Source organism: Phalacrocorax carbo, unplaced genomic scaffold (genome assembly GCF_963921805.1).
Source record: "Phalacrocorax carbo unplaced genomic scaffold, bPhaCar2.1 SCAFFOLD_73, whole genome shotgun sequence".
NCBI classification, from domain to species: Eukaryota; Metazoa; Chordata; class Aves; order Suliformes; family Phalacrocoracidae; genus Phalacrocorax; species Phalacrocorax carbo.
In genome coordinates, this window is record NW_026990539.1 from 194,841 (window position 1) to 211,106 (window position 16,266).

The 16,266-nt window shown below is 49.8% G+C and overlaps 1 long non-coding RNA gene across 1 annotated transcript; it reads right to left on the reverse strand.

Annotated features, from left to right (window-relative positions):
* Positions 1-3,055: 3,055 nt before the first annotated feature.
* LOC135311446 (uncharacterized) lies at positions 3,056-5,002 on the reverse strand. The gene is made up of 3 exons (XR_010371077.1): positions 4,923-5,002; positions 4,431-4,557; positions 3,056-3,224 (listed from the first exon to the last, which is right to left on the reverse strand). It is a non-coding gene; the product is annotated as an uncharacterized LOC135311446 (long non-coding RNA).
* Between the last annotated feature and the right edge of the window lie 11,264 nt (positions 5,003-16,266).

The following is a 16,266-nucleotide window of genomic DNA, read 5'->3' on the forward strand; positions in this document are numbered from 1 at the left end:
AGAAACCGCAAGCTCACCCGATGGTTCATTCTCCCTCTGACTGCAAGAGAGATCATCCAAACCAAGGTCCACCACAAGCAGATGACCAACATCTGTCGCCACCGCTGCCACGCCACAAAACCCTTGCAGAGCCCGGTGCAGGTGCCAAGGCCTCACGCTGGCTCCTCCGGGGTTAGTTATGGGCTCTACAGCAGTTACCTACAGGAAAACTACAAGTTAGTATTTAAGCTCTTTGACGAGCTTTGATAGAAATGACTCAAAAGTGAAGCCAGAATCAGCCCATCAGAAGCAAGAAAGTAAATACAGGGTTCTCAGACTTAAAAACACAGCATTGATCCCAATTATATCCAGACAAAACAAACAAACCAACCAACCCCCAAAAATGTCCTGTACAAACATCCGTTACTGCCTTCCGTTTATGGGGTTTCCTGCAGGGATTTCGCTGAGCTCACTCCAACTGCAATGGTGCAGTCTGTTATTACAGCTTACCAAGTTCCATTTTCTACTTAGAAACCATTAACTCAAAGACAACACAGAAAATCCGTTAAATGCAAGAAACTTGACCGTATTTAAGGGACTGGAGTAAGAAAGGCCAAACTCACTCTCGCTCTCCCACGGCCCCCAGCCCGTCAGCACTGGGATACAGCCCACGCCTTCTTTGCCAAACAGGTACTAGGGCAAATCTCGGCTCTCAGTCAGACGCGGCAGCGGCCAAGTTGCAGGGGAGACACACCGCTGCCACGGCAAGGGAGTATTGTTACAGAGAGCGGAAGGGAGATACCAGCTTAGGGAAAGCTACACCAGTCCTCATTTAGAATCAACAGAGCAACCAGGGAAAGCAGAAAAGTTTTCAGTGCCGAAACAGCGGCAAAAAGCCCAGCAGCTGGTTCGCCAAAAGCCAGCTCCGGCTGAGGAGAAGCGCACGCTGCTCTGTAACACGCGGAGCCGCCTGCCAGCAGCTTTAGTACAAGGCCCTGATGGAGACAGACCTTTCCGCACCTGCAGCCCCTCCCGGGACAGCCCTGACGGCTCCAGCAGAGACACCAGCACGTGAGGGCTCCTGCACTAAGGCTCCACAACAAAAGAACACGGGCTGCCCTTCAGCCTCCTTGCATAATGTCACACAGTGACACCAGGGAGCTTTACATCAACAGCAACCTGTTACACGACAACGGAACAGAGCAGTGAGCACCACAAGGAGTCCTTTTTTTATATAGATTGGGTTTTCTCCCCAGAGGTGGGGAAAAATTGACCAAACCTCGAAGCCCCAAAGTTCTCTCCCCTCCCGTATCAAGCACTTGCTGTGACTGCGCTGCCTGGCAATCTGCTACAGAATTTACCTTTCCCCTGGGCCACAAGAATTCTACTCCTAGAAGTGCCCGCAGTATTTGAGACAACTTTATATTGTTTCACACTTCCTGGAAATCAGATGAAATCTCCAATCTTCTCAGCTACTCAAAGCACCACCAAAAGTGCGTTGATTATTCGAATTCTTGCTGCTCCAAGCCTTGATGACTCTCAGGAGGAAAGCAGAAACACTGCACATATCGTGCTGCGGAATCAGCCAAAGTTCCCCTGTTGCTGTTAACTTCTTTTTCTTTTAAGGTCTCATTTTGTTGTTGTACAACTGGCCCCAAATCCACCTTTTCCACTTTTGCATACAGCTTCCCAGTTTTAACGCTTCAGTTTTCCCTGTAGAAGCTCCTGGAACTGCCTATTTTCCCACGGCACCAGCCACTGGCTTTGCACACTCTCCTACACTGCTGCCAGCTCCTTCTGGGAACGAACGCAGAAATCCTGTCTCAGCTCCCTGACTCTGCATGCTGCCCTTCTGCCTCACACAAACCAGGAAGAGTGGGGAAAATACCATTCCAGTGCTCTGAAACATGCAACCGTTATAAACCAATTTAATACCGTTAATGTTTTCAATTCAGATTTGCTTTTACAAGTCTGAATGACTGCACGTCTATGCCAGCGCACAGCTTGCCTTTCCATCTCAAACGCTGAGATTTATCAGGACGATCGGCAAACCCACACAGCGGAGCACCAACCCAGCTCAGCTCGTTAGAAATCACCACCACACAAACGCTCACTGCCCGCAATCACACTGTAGCGCTACAGACAAACAAACCCCGCCTGGATTCTAGCAAGTCAAACCAAACCACGCTCTGGAAAGCTGAGTAATACGGAAGTATTTATCTGTCGCAGATTCTAAGGTGGTAAAGACAGAGGGAACCTTGATGTTCCATTACCTTAAGGTGACTCTTGTCTACACTCAGACAAGGAGCCGAGGGGAAAGGACGTCATCTGAGTTTATGGGTTAGAGAAGGCAGGGAAAATTAGCAACGTTACACCAGAGTATCCCACCGGCACAAGCACCATATGCAATAAGCAGAGGTTCAAGGGCTTCAGGCTGAAAGTCAGTCTGTAACCACCTGCCAGGTAACGCAGTGAAGCCTGTTTTTTCCCATCCTAAGTCAACAGAAAAATGTGCTTTGCTCTAAAGTCACCTGCTTGCTAGTCCGAGACTCCTGGGAATGTGCCGAAGTCAGCTACAGCACAGCCATGGAAGTCTGAGATGTTTTAAAGACAGTATTTCTGACATAATGAACCATTCAGGACATGTATGTTACCAACACTTGAAAGGCAGGGTGAGGACGAGTTCTTTGTCACTCTGGCTAAAAAAAAAGGTAGTTTTCAAGGCCTTTTTGTCAAAGTGGAGAATGAGGTAACTACGTGCTCTACTGTAAAACCAGAAAACTTGTTTGACTCTCTCAGCAAACTCAAAGGATAACGGTACCGTTAACCCCACGATTTCACATCAAGGTGCTCTCGACTGGACACTCTGCAGTGACAGTATGATGACACAATGGAGAAAACGGACGTCCTAGCAAAGGGACGCTCCAAAGCTGCTCCTGAAACAGCGTTATGCAGCACCTGACAACGTTTCCCCCATTAAAAAGCACCTACCCTTCCTGGCAGAACTACTGCTGTAACCACGCTCGATGTTCCAAGGTCGTACAGGCAGAGAACACTTCCCTCTGCTTCTCTCAAGCCAACCAGCAGCCCCGTTCCCGTCTGCCAGGAAACCTCCTTCACCACGCGGATGGTGGGAGGCTGCTCACGGGCTCCACTGAAACGGTGTGCAGAGAGCCGCTCTCCCGTCACAGCGCTCACGACCTCCAGCTGAGGGCCACACGCCAGCCAGGCCAGCCCATCTCTCCCTGGAAGAAGAGAAAAGGCTGGCTAAAGCAAACTCCCAGGAGAGGGTTGAAAACAACGGGAAAATCACAATCACTGCCCCTTTGCTTCAACAGAAGTAGCTCACAGAGCAAGAGAGGCTTACCGAATTCCAGTCGATTATTGAAAATCACCCACTGAATCCTCAACCAATGCATCGTAAAATGAACCACCTTATGATTTTGCATTTGGACTTGTCATTCCTGCACTGAAGAATTCTGCTTGTTTGGGATAAAGATTACAATAGATTGGTCTCTAGTCTTTATACCATATTCAGCTTGGTTTTGCTAGAAATCATCTAAATACATATGAGAATACAACTCCTAAAGCATACTTCAAATATGGCAAAATCTCAGCCAATTCTTTTCTAGTTGACTAACTTTGCTCAACACACGCCTACTTTGGGCAGGGGTTTGGACTTCAACAAGGAATTACCTTAAAATGGGCACTGCGGGAGCCAATTTCAACTTTTACACGCGCTGATCACAGAGAGAAGTTAGCACATTTAGTTTCACTGAACTACTTCCAACACAAAGGGAGTATTAACTCAACTACTGCACTTACAGTCACACAGAGAGATTCTACATGGTCTCAGCAGAAGCCCGGACACCCAGGCAGGCCCCCGGCTCTACCTTCAGATCACCGACAAAGTCAGCTACCTCATCTGCTCAGCCGCTCTCAGCAGCTCTCCCGGGACACTCCTCTGCGTCCCATTAAATGCTCTGCAAACCTGGCTGCAGCGCCTAACAGGGCTTTCCTCTTCCTTCTGTTTTTAGTCAGGCTAGGAAAGAAAAAGCAGGGGAGGCTGCCTCTCTAACACTGTGGGAGAACTAGTTCTGCACGGGATGTTATGATGGTACCAATAAATACAGCCCAAAACCACACCAGGACTTTTTTGAAAACTGCCTTTCATTCCATTAGAAGTTGAGGAGGGCTCACTGACTTGCCCGTGTTATTTTAATAGCTCAAGACTGGCGCAGGCTGTTGTCCTTTCAAAGTTTAACTCTACTAATGTTTTAATGTTAACATTTTTCATCATTTTGTCATAGTTCATCCTTTCTGTTCTCTCAAAACCTGACGCACCTGAGCAGCACCAACCTGACACAGCTGATGCTGTGACCCCGTGCCTCAGGTCACCTCCAGGCAGTAACAACTTCACAGCAAGACCCAATTTCAAGGAAAAGGCTCACCTCTGGAAAACCGCCCACGCAGCACAGACCCTCGGGTGAGCTCATCTTCCCCAAGAGCCTGAATGGTCACCTCGGGAAACTGCAGCAGGCTGCTCGTTACCTGAGCCGCGAGGTCTCGCATTCTTCACTGTGAATAGAGAAGAAAATGCCAAAAGAGGCTCCTGACAGCCATCGACATTTTTGAGATTGACAGAACTTTCATCCCTTTGCCGTGAATAATCTCCCGGCCACCTCCTGCGGCTCTTTTCCTTAACAAAAGGGCACTCAGGACAGGTTTGGATCTCACAGCAGAGCAAAAGCAGAATCCTTTGCTTTTCTGATGCCTACGAGATCACCAACAAAAAGGCACGCAGGGGTACTGACAGGATAAACAACATGGGAAAAAGCCCAAGACACTGGAGTCAAGTCAAGCAAGGCGGCACGAGTCAGAGAGTGAGTTTTGCATTAAAAAGCTCCAGAAAATAAATAAAAAAGAACAAGCTGAGAAATTACATGTTTGAGCAGAATCACATCCAGCCAAGTCAGTGTTCTGGGATGTCACCGTTGACTGACATGTAGTACATGAAAGTCAGATTCAAAGGCCAACAATGTTACGGGCTTACTGAAGGAAAAGCTAAAGATACGGTCAGTCGCAGCTGCAGACGTGATGTCACAAACCAGGTTCACTTCAGTGCCACCAAAAGAGAGGCCTTGCTGCTGCCCCCATCTCTCCATCTGCTCCTTCCTCTGCTCCTGTATCCCTGTGCCTTCCCTTGCCCTGACCTGCACACGGTTTAGAGCTCCTTAGGAGCCACATTAACTCCCCAAGCAGACAGGGAACGCACCCACAAGAGCAGAGAGTTTTCCACCAGCTTAGAGAGTGAAACGGGGTTGCAGAGAGAGCCAGCAAGCATAAAAGCCGGCACAAGGAAGGAGGCAGGACACTGCACCGGGGAGAAGGAGAGGGGATTTGCCCATCTCCATTCTGTGGCCGTAAGCCGTCCTGCTAGCTCATGCACGTGTCAAACCACACACTCACTTTGCAAGGAGAGCTGCAAGAAACCCCTTCGCTTTTAGAAAGGGCAGCACCCAAGGCACTCTCAGTCAGCTCTGGACTCCCTCGTGCACGTAGAGGCTCACTCTCGCACGGAGGGAGGCTGAGGCTGACGGGCGTCATTCTTTCACTCAGCCAGATGTGGAAGCTAAAGTGATCTCAGGGAAGCGTTACTTGGTGGTCAGAGAAGGGACACCATTGCCTGACACTGCTCGGGTCACATTGTCTAAGGAAAGAGGACAAAGAGTGGGAAGAAGCCAAAGAAGAAGAAATGGAAGAAAAACTATGCTCTGTTGAGAAAAACAGCATCCGCTTTGTTGAACAGCAGGGAAAGATCACAATTATAGAGCTTTTTGAATTACTATTCATGACTGGCTCAGTGACATTTTCCCCAGAAATACAGCCCCCAACAGCCCCGATCCCGTATCTGATGCAGACCACAGATTTCATTTCCCTTTACATGAACAAACCCAAACCCGAGACACATCAGCGTTTGACACTAGAGCCCCTTTACCCAGCTGCCTCCCATGGTTATTCTCCAACACGACTATTCCTGCAGGCAGGAGCTGCAGTCCCTCTCCAACGCGGCCAAGCTAGCAAAAGCTCCTCAGGTCACTCCTGAAAGTGTGCTCTGTTGCACACTGCTTGGCGTACCTGGACAGGCGGGCGCAGGCGCCGAGTGTCTCAGGGCAGAGCGCACACGCAGCCGTCCCGACAGAGGCAGAGCCCAGGGAAGACAACGTTCCCAGCGCTCCCACAGCGCTGGCCCCTCGCAGCACCAGTTCCAGAGTCACGGAGTCACAAGGGAGAGAAAGGCCTTCCGGAATCCCTGGGGGCAGCTGGTCCAGCCCCTGCGCAGGCAGGGTCCCCCAGAGCAGGCTGCCCAGGGCCAGGGCCCGGCGGCTGCTGAACCCCCAGTGCTCAAACACACCCCTTGCAAACAGCCGCCCGACGAGGGGAGCTGCGGAAACGTTGGCAGCCCACGCGACAGGCCCGGGGGTTTGGGGACTCGCTCCCACCAACTGAAGTATCCTCTCCTCCACACCAGTAAAACACCACCCCACCAGCAGGGGCTTGTCACCATTCTTCCTCCAAAGCTCTGTCCGACGGCTCACTAGGCAGAAGACACAAAGTTAAGGGAAGCCTGATTAAGTTCGTTTCACTGCCTTAAACCAGCAAAGCCCAGGCACGTGGAAGCAGGAAAACGAGCTGAAGCAGGCAGGGAATGAGGAGCCGCCCTCAGCAGAGCAGGACACGGCACCGTGTGCCCAAAGGCAGGTGACAGCTGCCAGCCAAGGCTGACACAGCCACCCTGACTGACGGGCCTAAGGCGGCACTTGAACCACCGCGCTCAGCCCCACACCCCAGGCGGGGGGTCAGCGGTGCCGACAGGATTAAGTCCTGACTGACTCCCGACAACAGACGCTGACGCTGACTGACGCCAGCCAGCTGAGTGCGGGCAGGCGATGCTGGCCGACTGACGCTGGCCGACTCACTCTGGCCGACTGACGCACGGCTCGGGGCCTCCTTCTGCCCTCGCACCTGGGCATCACCCCTGATGGAGCTGGGCGGGCAGAGGGGTCCCTGGCGCGGCCACTCATACCTGTCGGGCAGAGCTCGGGAAGCTGGAGAGGCCCCTGACTAGCAGAGGCGCTACTTAGCGACACGGAGCCGCTACTTAACAGCAGCTGAAACATCAGTGTGCCCTCAGCACTCTGCCAGCGACGCTGAAGGACATTAACTCTATCCCAGCTACAACCGGCACAGCTCTGAAGTTTTTAACCACCTCTCCCGTGGAGAGGAGTGTGGATTAAATGCCCAGCTCCCCGTTGGCTGCAGACCACAGGAAGGCACCAGAGATGGCTCTATAATTTTGTGTGAGGGAAAGGGCTGCGGACAAACCAAACGCGTTCGATATCTAATACTGTAATCACCTGTGCAGTTAGGCTCTCTTCTCAAACTCCTCCTTCCGCCTGTCAAGAGGATTTAACTACATACGTAAAAAGGGAAAAAAGCTTCCTGCCTTTTTTCCCTTTAAGTGAGAAAAGTCCTTTCCTGTTCAGGCTCTGCTTAAGTCTTAAATAGAGCTGGTGACAAAGTAATTCCCTGATCTCCTCTTTCTGCTTTCAGAAGATCAGATGTGATGTTTTGAAGTAACAACCGTGGGAGCTGCACTTACATCCGTCACAGGAACTGTTTCCACAGCAGGCACTAACAGCGGCATCGGACATTGCATCTTCACAAATGAGACACAACAACTCATCTGGACTAGGATCACCAGAGCAGGATGAGGAGGAAGAAGAGGGCGATGGCTCCTCTGGCAAAAAGGGAGGCTTTTCCTTCTTTCCTCGCACAGAAGCTTCCCTGGAGGGGGAGAGGGCCTGGTGGGAGAGAAAAGTTTAAAGATGGCTCAAAGAAAACTTTTCCAAGCTTTGGATTTTATCAAAGGAAGAGAACAGGTGGAATTCTTCTCACTCCACATTCACCTTCTAAAACATAGGCCTTCAGATTAAACTACTCTTCTAGAGCCACAAGACCAGAAGAGGGAGGGGGGAACAATTTTCCTGCTGCAGAACTCTCCCTTTCCTTTGACCAAGCAAGAAATTAGCTCAGACCAGAAAAATAACTTTTGGACAGCTAGAAATCAGGTGAAATGAATCCCACCTCTCCTTTGCCAGGCGGCAAATGTACATTGCAGGCACAGCACCAAGTTAGTCTCCGATCAAGTTCGTCTCTGAGTGATTACATTTTAGAAAGGGAAGGAGCCTGTGTTACAGCTTCTCCAGAAGGAGATCCATGGCAGCAAAACAGAAGTGCTACCAAGCGCAGTTTAAAACAGCCGCTCCTCTCAGCACACAGGAGTGTTTTCTTAATTTACAGCAACAGGAAAAGTTCCGTCCCTTCCACACACGGGAGTTCATAGAAGTCAGAGTGGGGGGACATCTCAGTCCAGCGGCAATTTCTTACGTTTTGCAAGGAGCCTTTGCCACATCAAACAGAACCAAAACGACCTCTCCAAGAGAACGACTCCGCTACAAACACCACCAAAATGCTTTGCAGAAATACACGTTCTTAGCACAGCACAGGTTTAACCAGCTTCCAGGGGCATGAACACGGGGACCACCCTACTGCAACATGAGACAGTATCACAGATTTTAAGATTAAGACGCAATGACAGTGCTTCCTCCCCCGTCACTACAGGCGCTGGCCAGTTGGGTTGCATTGCCACTCACACTTCTGCGCGTGGTTTCTCTTGTTCACTGCTCGGTCAGTCCAATTCATTCCATACTTACGCAGGAAGAGCTGGCATCGCGTATTTCCCACTGCTTGTCAGCACGGCACCCTTTGGGTTGGGATCTTTCCCCTCCACCATGGAACTCCACGGAATTCCTCTGCTCTTTCTATCTCTGGGAACAGGCTCAGAAGTTTTGTCCTGCTAAGAAAAGAGGTGCAGACTTATCTCGTCTGAAGAACCACGTTTAAAATGACATTTCCATGAGTATTTGAAGCAGCAAAAGCCTCTCATCCTCTCATTCTACCCAGCATAAGTGTTGCTCAGCTAAAATACTCCTTTGCCTCAGTGAATAGAGCCGGGATGTTCCAAAGGCTTGGGCAGGGTTTTGAACTCACTCGACATTCTTTGGCTTAACTTCAGGTTCCCTAAGGGTGAAATACCCCTCAGCTCACCATCCACTCGGAGAAGGGGCACAAACCCGCTCCTCCTCCAAAGCGCAGTGCAGAGTGAGAGCTTAATTCCCTGCTCTGGATCCGTCCCTGGGGAAACTCCTATTCGCCACCTGGGTACGAAGGCTGGATTCACGCCTCACGCACACACCTTCAGTGAGTAACGTTCAATGGCATGAATACTCAGCCAGAGGCTTGGGCAATTAAAACACGCAGCTATTCAATAGGTGGGGTCAGCAGCAACATCTTGGTTTTATACGAAATACTAAAAACCGGGAACCGTCATTAAAGGACTTGAAAACTGAAAAAATTTCCAGCAATAATGAAATATAGAAAAAGATGCAAGCAAGCTCTCAGAGAGCGATTGATGGACTTATTTAACGTCTATGACCTGGCGAAAAGAACGTTTCACGTTTATAATTCCAGGTGTCCCTTGAATTCTGAAGGGCTTTGCAACACTGCCTTAGAACCCCTCGATTTCAGTTTTACTGAAATAAACTCAGCAGTGTTTCTTGAGAGCTCAGGCTCAAGTGCAGCTTTACCACAAGGAAAAAGGGTAACTGTCCTCTTTCTCCTTTTCCAGCCTATTGAATTATATCATGCCCCAAGCCCCAGGTAAGCTTACGCTAGGAAAACATTATCAGAGAGACACGTGACTCACTGCTTATCGTCTCCTCAGTTGTTCAAAAGCGCAGAATCAAATCTCACAGTCGGCGCGGAGGGAGGGACTGCACGGAGGGACGGACCGCGGGGAAGGACGGACCGCGGGGAGGGATGGACCACACGGAGGGACGGACCGCACGGAGGGACGGACCGCGGGGAAGGACGGACCGCGGGGAAGGACGGACCGCACGGAGGGAGGGACCGCGCGGAGGGACGGACCGCGGGGAAGGACGGACCGCGCGGAAGGACGGACTGCACGGAGGGAGGGACCGCACGGAGGGACGGACCGCACGGAGGGACGGACCGTGTGGAAGGACGGACCGCGGGGAAGGACGGACCGCACGGAGGGAGGGACCGCACGGAGGGACGGACCGCGGGGAAGGACGGACCGCGGGGAAGGACGGACCGCGCGGAGGGACGGACCGCGCGGAGGGACAGACCGCACGGAAGGACGGACCGCCCCAGACCCGCGGCGGTAGCTATTGCAACACTCTCGTGTCGCTCTCGTTTTCTCTCTCCCCCCTTTCTCCCTTTTTTCTCTCTTTCTCTGCTTTTCTCTCGCGTCTCCGTCGCTGGCCAAATGAAGGGACTTGGCACTTTGATGCCGTTTTTAGTCTTAGTTCTGTGCCCGAGAATGTAGAAGGAACCTGGCCACGGCAACACGTTGGAGTCAGTCAGAAGTTAAGCCCAGCCGCCCCCAACCTCCCAGAATTACCTGAGGTCGGTTGGAAAGCAAGGGGGTTTAACCTCTGCCAAATTGTTCAGCCCGACAGTGGATCATGACAGACTGGTAGGAGTGTTACCGAAAAACGCGGTAAAATCAGAAACAGCTCTCTAACACCAATTTAGTATTAAAGAGCAGGCATTCTTTATTCACAGCGCCGGATGCACGCGGGGTCGCTCCTCCTAACGTGCCTACCTTACGCACCTTTCCCATACAATTTATAGATCAAAAAGTTACATATTCATAGATATTCATTATTGTCCTTTCTACCGATTGGTACAAACTTGCTCGTTCCATATGTAAATTACTGCGCAGGCTCAGTTATCCTCTTCTGTTGTTCTCTTTTGAGTAGGTGGTGTTACTTGGGTCGGTGGTGGTCCGTGAGTCGGTGGTCGCGATCTGCCCCTGTCGGAATTACCTTTTACCTACTCGGCTCTTAATCTTGGCAGTCCTGGCCAGTTTTCTCAGTCCGCTACACGAAACCACATTTTGTCATCCTTTTCTGACAGCAGCACATTGTCTATTGTTTCGTTCACATTAATGATTACCGAGGGACTAAAATGCAGATCAGAGAATACACTGATTGGTATACTCCATGTCCCCAGACTTAACGTCCAGTTGGATAAGGCTGTACGAGGAGTATAGCAACATCTATGGCTGGTTAATTCTATCGCTCTGGTTACAGGAGCAGCAACAAAGAGGCGGCTTTAGCAGTTTTTCTCCAGCAGGCATGCCCTGCTGCAAGGTCTGGCCTATCTGCCCAAGGACTGGACTAGGAGCAAATAAAGAGGAAGCCGTCAGCTGCTTCCGTCTGCAAGAAATACCAGGTCAACAATTGCTAAGTTCTTGCTGTTCATATCTCAGGGTCCTTTAGAGAGCTTGACATCTCCGCGTGTTTCCCGTGGGGCTTCGGCTACCACGCGTGCTGTGCCTCACAGCCTCGCAGTTAAATTCCCCTTCCTGCGCTGCAGCTGCTTCGTGCAGTGGCCATAAGCTGCTCTGCTCCTCCTGCGTTTGCTGGCGAGACGGCTGTACGAGGGCGATGCTGGCGGCACACACCAGCTACGGGGCTGCTCCGGTCCTCCTCTACACCCTTCCCTGTTCCCTCTTGCTCCTTCTAGCAAGAGGCTGTAACAGTAGCAAGTCACTTGAGCAACTCTTCTCTAGCATGCAAGTCCTGTCAAACCAGTAACATGATACACTTTAAAGTCTCTGTTCCTTTATGGATTATAGAGCTGAGACAGAACACCAGCAACACCACCATCACCACCCCCAGCCACGGCAAAAAAGGTCACATTTCTGTACAGCCAGCCACCAGATGAGCCGGTAACAGGAGTGTGTGCCACTGGGTCGCTGAGGCCAGCAGGGACTGGGGTCCATTTCTGAGCAGCGCTGTCCTGTATAGAACCGAACCCGTTCCTGCTTTTCAAAAGTTTGAAAAGCTTTTGAACACCTACTTAAAAGTAGTTGTTTGGACCCTAAAACTGAAGATGTGGAATTTAAAACTGAGGCTTTGTTCCTTAACAGAGGGGTTTGGACCCTGAAAGTGAGGGTTTCGTACCTAAAGATGAGGCTTTTAGCCTTAAACAAGGGATTCGGACTCTAAAACGTGAGGTTTTGGAAAGAAAAACTGATGGTTTGTGCCTTAAAGGACCAGAGTTGATGCTAAAAGTGAGGGTTTGGGACCGAAAGAGGAGGCACTGAGCATTAAAAGAGGGGTTTCAATGATGGAAGTGTGGCTTTGGGTGTAAAAATGGGGCTTTGGACCCTGAAAGTGAGGGTTTGGCTCTTACAAATGAGGCTTTGAGCTTTAAAAGAGGGATTTGGACCCTAAAAGTGAGGTTTGCAGTCCTAACTATAAGGCTTTGAGGTTAAAATAGGGGTCTGGACAATAAAAGGGAGGCTTTGGAACTTAAAAATGAGGGTTTGGATGCTAAAAAGGAGGGGTTTGGGTCCTAAAAGTGAGGGTTTGGGATATAAAAATGAGGCTTTGATGCTAAAAAAGGCAAGTTTGGAGACCAAAAGGGAGGGTTGGGGACCTAAAAATAATGCTTTGAGCCCTAAAGGATGGATTTAGATCCTCAGTGTGAGGCTTTGCAACAAATATACGAGTCTTTGACAGTAAAACAGAAAGGTCTGGACCCTAACAGTGAGGGTTTAGGACCTCTAAATGAGGCACCGAGCGTTGAAAGAGGGGTTAGGACCCTGAAAGTGAGGTTTTGGCTGTTAAAAATGAGGCTTTGATCTTTAAAACAGGGATTTGGACCCTAAAAGTGAGGTTTACTCTCCTAGCTATTAAGGCTGTGATGTTAAAAGTGAGGTTTTGGGTGCTTTAAAGTGATTCTTTGGGACCTAAAAATGAGGGTTTGTCCCTAAAAAAGGAGGGGTTTGGACCCTAAAAGTGAGGTTTGCGGTCCTAACTATAAGGGTTTGAGCGTTAAAAGATGGGTTTGGACAATAAAAGTCAGGCTTTGGCTGTTAAAAATGAGGGTTTGTCCCTAAAAAGGAGGGTTTTGGACCGTGAAAGTGAGGGTTTGGGACTAAAAAATGAGGCTTTGAGTGTTGAAAGAGGGGCTTGGGACATAAAACCCTCCCTTTTAGCATTGAATCCAGCCTATTAATGCTCAAACCGTCATTTTTATCATTCCGTTTTTTTAGGTTCAAAGCCTCAGTTTCAGGTCCCAAACCCTCACTTTCAGGGTCCAAACCCCTCTAACAAGGAATAAAGCCTCATTTTTAGGTGCCAAACCCTCACTTTTCAGGTCCAAACGTGTCTTTTTTAGGGTCCAAACCCTCATTCTTAGGTCCCAAGCCCTCACTTTTAGGGTCCAAACCCCTGTTTTAAAGCTCAAAGCCTCACTTTCAGGTCCCAAACCCTCACTTGCAGGGTCCAAACCCCTCTTTTAATGCTCAATGCCTATTTTGAAAGTACCAGACCCTCACTTTTAGGTACCAAAACCTCATTTTTTCATTTCCAGAGCCCTGTTTTCTCGTGCAAAGCCTCATTTAGAGGTCCCAAACCCTCACTGGTAGGGTCCAAACCTGTCTTTTTCACTATCAAACCTCATTTGTATGTCGCAAAACCTCATGTTTAGGGTCTAAATCTGACTTTTAACACTCAAAGCCTTCTTTTATCTCCAAAAGCTTCACTTTCAGGGTCAAAACCCCTCTTTTAACTCTCAAAGCCTCAGTTTTAAGTTCCAAACCGTCCCTTTCATTGTCGAAACCCTTCTTTTACCACTCAAACCCTTATTCTTAGAACCGTAAACCTTCACTTTTAGGGTTGAAACCCCTGTTTTAAAGCTTAAAAATGAGGCTTTAACAGCCAAACCCTCACTTTCAGGGTCCAAACCCCTCTTTTAACTCTCAAAGCCTCATTTAGATGTCCCAAACCCTCACTGTTAGGGTCCAGACCTGTCTTTTTTAATGTCAAAGCCTCTTTTATATTTTGAAAAGCCTCACGTTTAGGGTCTAAAACCATCCTTTAGGGCTCAAAGCATTAATTTGAATCCCAAACCCTCACTTTTAGGATCCAAACCCTTCCTTTTTAGGGACAAACCCTCATTTTTAAGTTCCAAAGCCTCCCTTTTATTGTCCAGACCCCTATTTTAACCTCAAGCCCTATAGTTAGGACCACAAACCTCACTTTTAGGGTCCAAAGTCCCCTTTTAACACTCAAAGCCTCATTTTTAACACCCAAAGCCACACTTCCAAAGTCCAAACCCCTCTTTTAACGCTCAGTGCCTCCTCTTTCGGTCCCAAACCCTCACTTTTAGCAGCGGCCCCAGTCCTTTTATGCTCAAACCATCAGTTTTTCTTTCCAAAACCTCACGTTTTAGAGTCCAAACCCCTTGTTTAAGGCTAAAAGTCTCATCTTCAGGTACGAAACCCTCACTTTCAGGGTCCAAACCCGTCTTTTAATGCTAAAAACCTCAGTTTTTAATTCCAAATCTTCAGTTTTAGGGTCCAAACAACTACTTTTAAGGGACAAACCCTCATTTTTAGGGCCCAAACCCTCACTTCTGGCATCAGAGCTGGTCTTCTAATGCTCAAACTGTCACTTTTTCATTCCAAACCGTGAGTTTCAGAGACCAAACCCCTGTTTTAAGGCTCAAAGCCTCCTTCTTAACACCCAAATCCTCACTTTCAGGGTTCAAATCCCTCTTCTAACTCTCAAAGCCTCAGTTTTCAGTTCCAAACCTTCACTCTCAAGGTCCAAAGCCCACTTTTAAGGCTCAAGGCCGCATTTAGAGCTCCCAAACCCTCACTGTTAGGGTCCAAACCTGTCTTTTTTACTGTCAAAGCCTCATTTGTATGTCACAAAACCTCACGTTTAGGGTCTAAGTCCATGGTTTAAGGCTCAAAGCATCATTTTTATGCCCCAAACCCTCCCTTTCAGGGTCCAAACCACTTTATTAAGGCTCAAAGCCTCATTGTTAACAGCCAAACCCTCACTTCTAGGAACCAAAGCCCTCGTTTAACAGCCAAAGCCTCATTTGTAACACCCAACGACTCACTTTCAGCGTCCAAACCCCTATTTTAACACTCATTGCCTCCTTTTTAGGTCCCAAACCGTGAGTTTCAGGGTTCACGCAGGAGGAGCAGAAGGGGCCGGGGAGCAGGACGGAGGCCCCGAGAGCAGCAGGGCCAGCCGAGCGGGGGATACAGGCGGGAGAGAGGGGACAGGCGGCAGCACAGAGGGGAACCAGGCGGCCAGGACACGGCGACAGAGGAAGGAGAAGGCCAGGGAGCGGGAGAGAGGTGTGGGGAAAGGAAAACATAGCAACAGGCAGTAGGACAGACAGGGAGGAGTTAGAAAATACAGGCAGGGAGTCAGACAGAGAAAGAAAGAAAGAAAGAGAAAGGAAGAGCAAAAGTGAAGGGAACTGGGGAGAGAGCAAGAATGGTAATTCTGGGCAACTGCCCCAGTTGTTGATCAATGCCCAGCGACTGCGTTACTGGGAACAAGAAATGTGCTGCCTGCAAAAGCCCTGCCCTGGGCCCAATCCGGCACCCTGATATGGGTGACGAGCATCGCCTTGCAGAGTGGCCAGGGCTGGGGAAAAGTAACCGAGCTGAGGGGGAAAAAAATCACCCAGCTGGTTTTTGGTTGGTTTGCTTGTTGGTTTTGCTTCTAAAAATCCCTGAGGCTTTTCACCATTGGCAATAGCGTGCAGCAGCTGTGCTGAGTCAGCATTATTTCAAGGTCTGATTTTAAATCTTGGCTTCTCACACCCTCCACAGGCTCTTGCCAGTCGTTCTTGTTTCTTTCTCTCTCCGCTTCCTCCAAGTGCCCGCTTTGCTCTCCAGGCTGCCAAATTATCTCCCCTCCGCCAGCACCTCCCCGTACTCAGCTCTGGCAGGAGGGACTCAGTGCGTCGCTCCAGCTCGCTCGTGCCTTCGTGTTTCACTTCAGATCGAACAACTCGCCCCTTGCAGAGCCCTCTGTTCCTCATCTGTTCCCGCTGTTTGGTGGGAAACAAACCCCACAGGATGAGGCTGTGCTGTAACCAGCTCGCACCCCGCTGAGCAACACCACTATCGATCGGCCTGAATCACAGCCCTTTGGGCTGGCGAGCTAATAAAGCGCGGCTTAGCCATTCTAATGCCCCATGTCGGTATCAACAGAGAGTGCCATGAGCTGTGGGAAATGCACCCCAGCGCCTGCACCCACTGACGGCACTTACCCCTTGGGTGCAAAGGGGTGGCAGCTTGGGCTTCTGCCCAGGCAC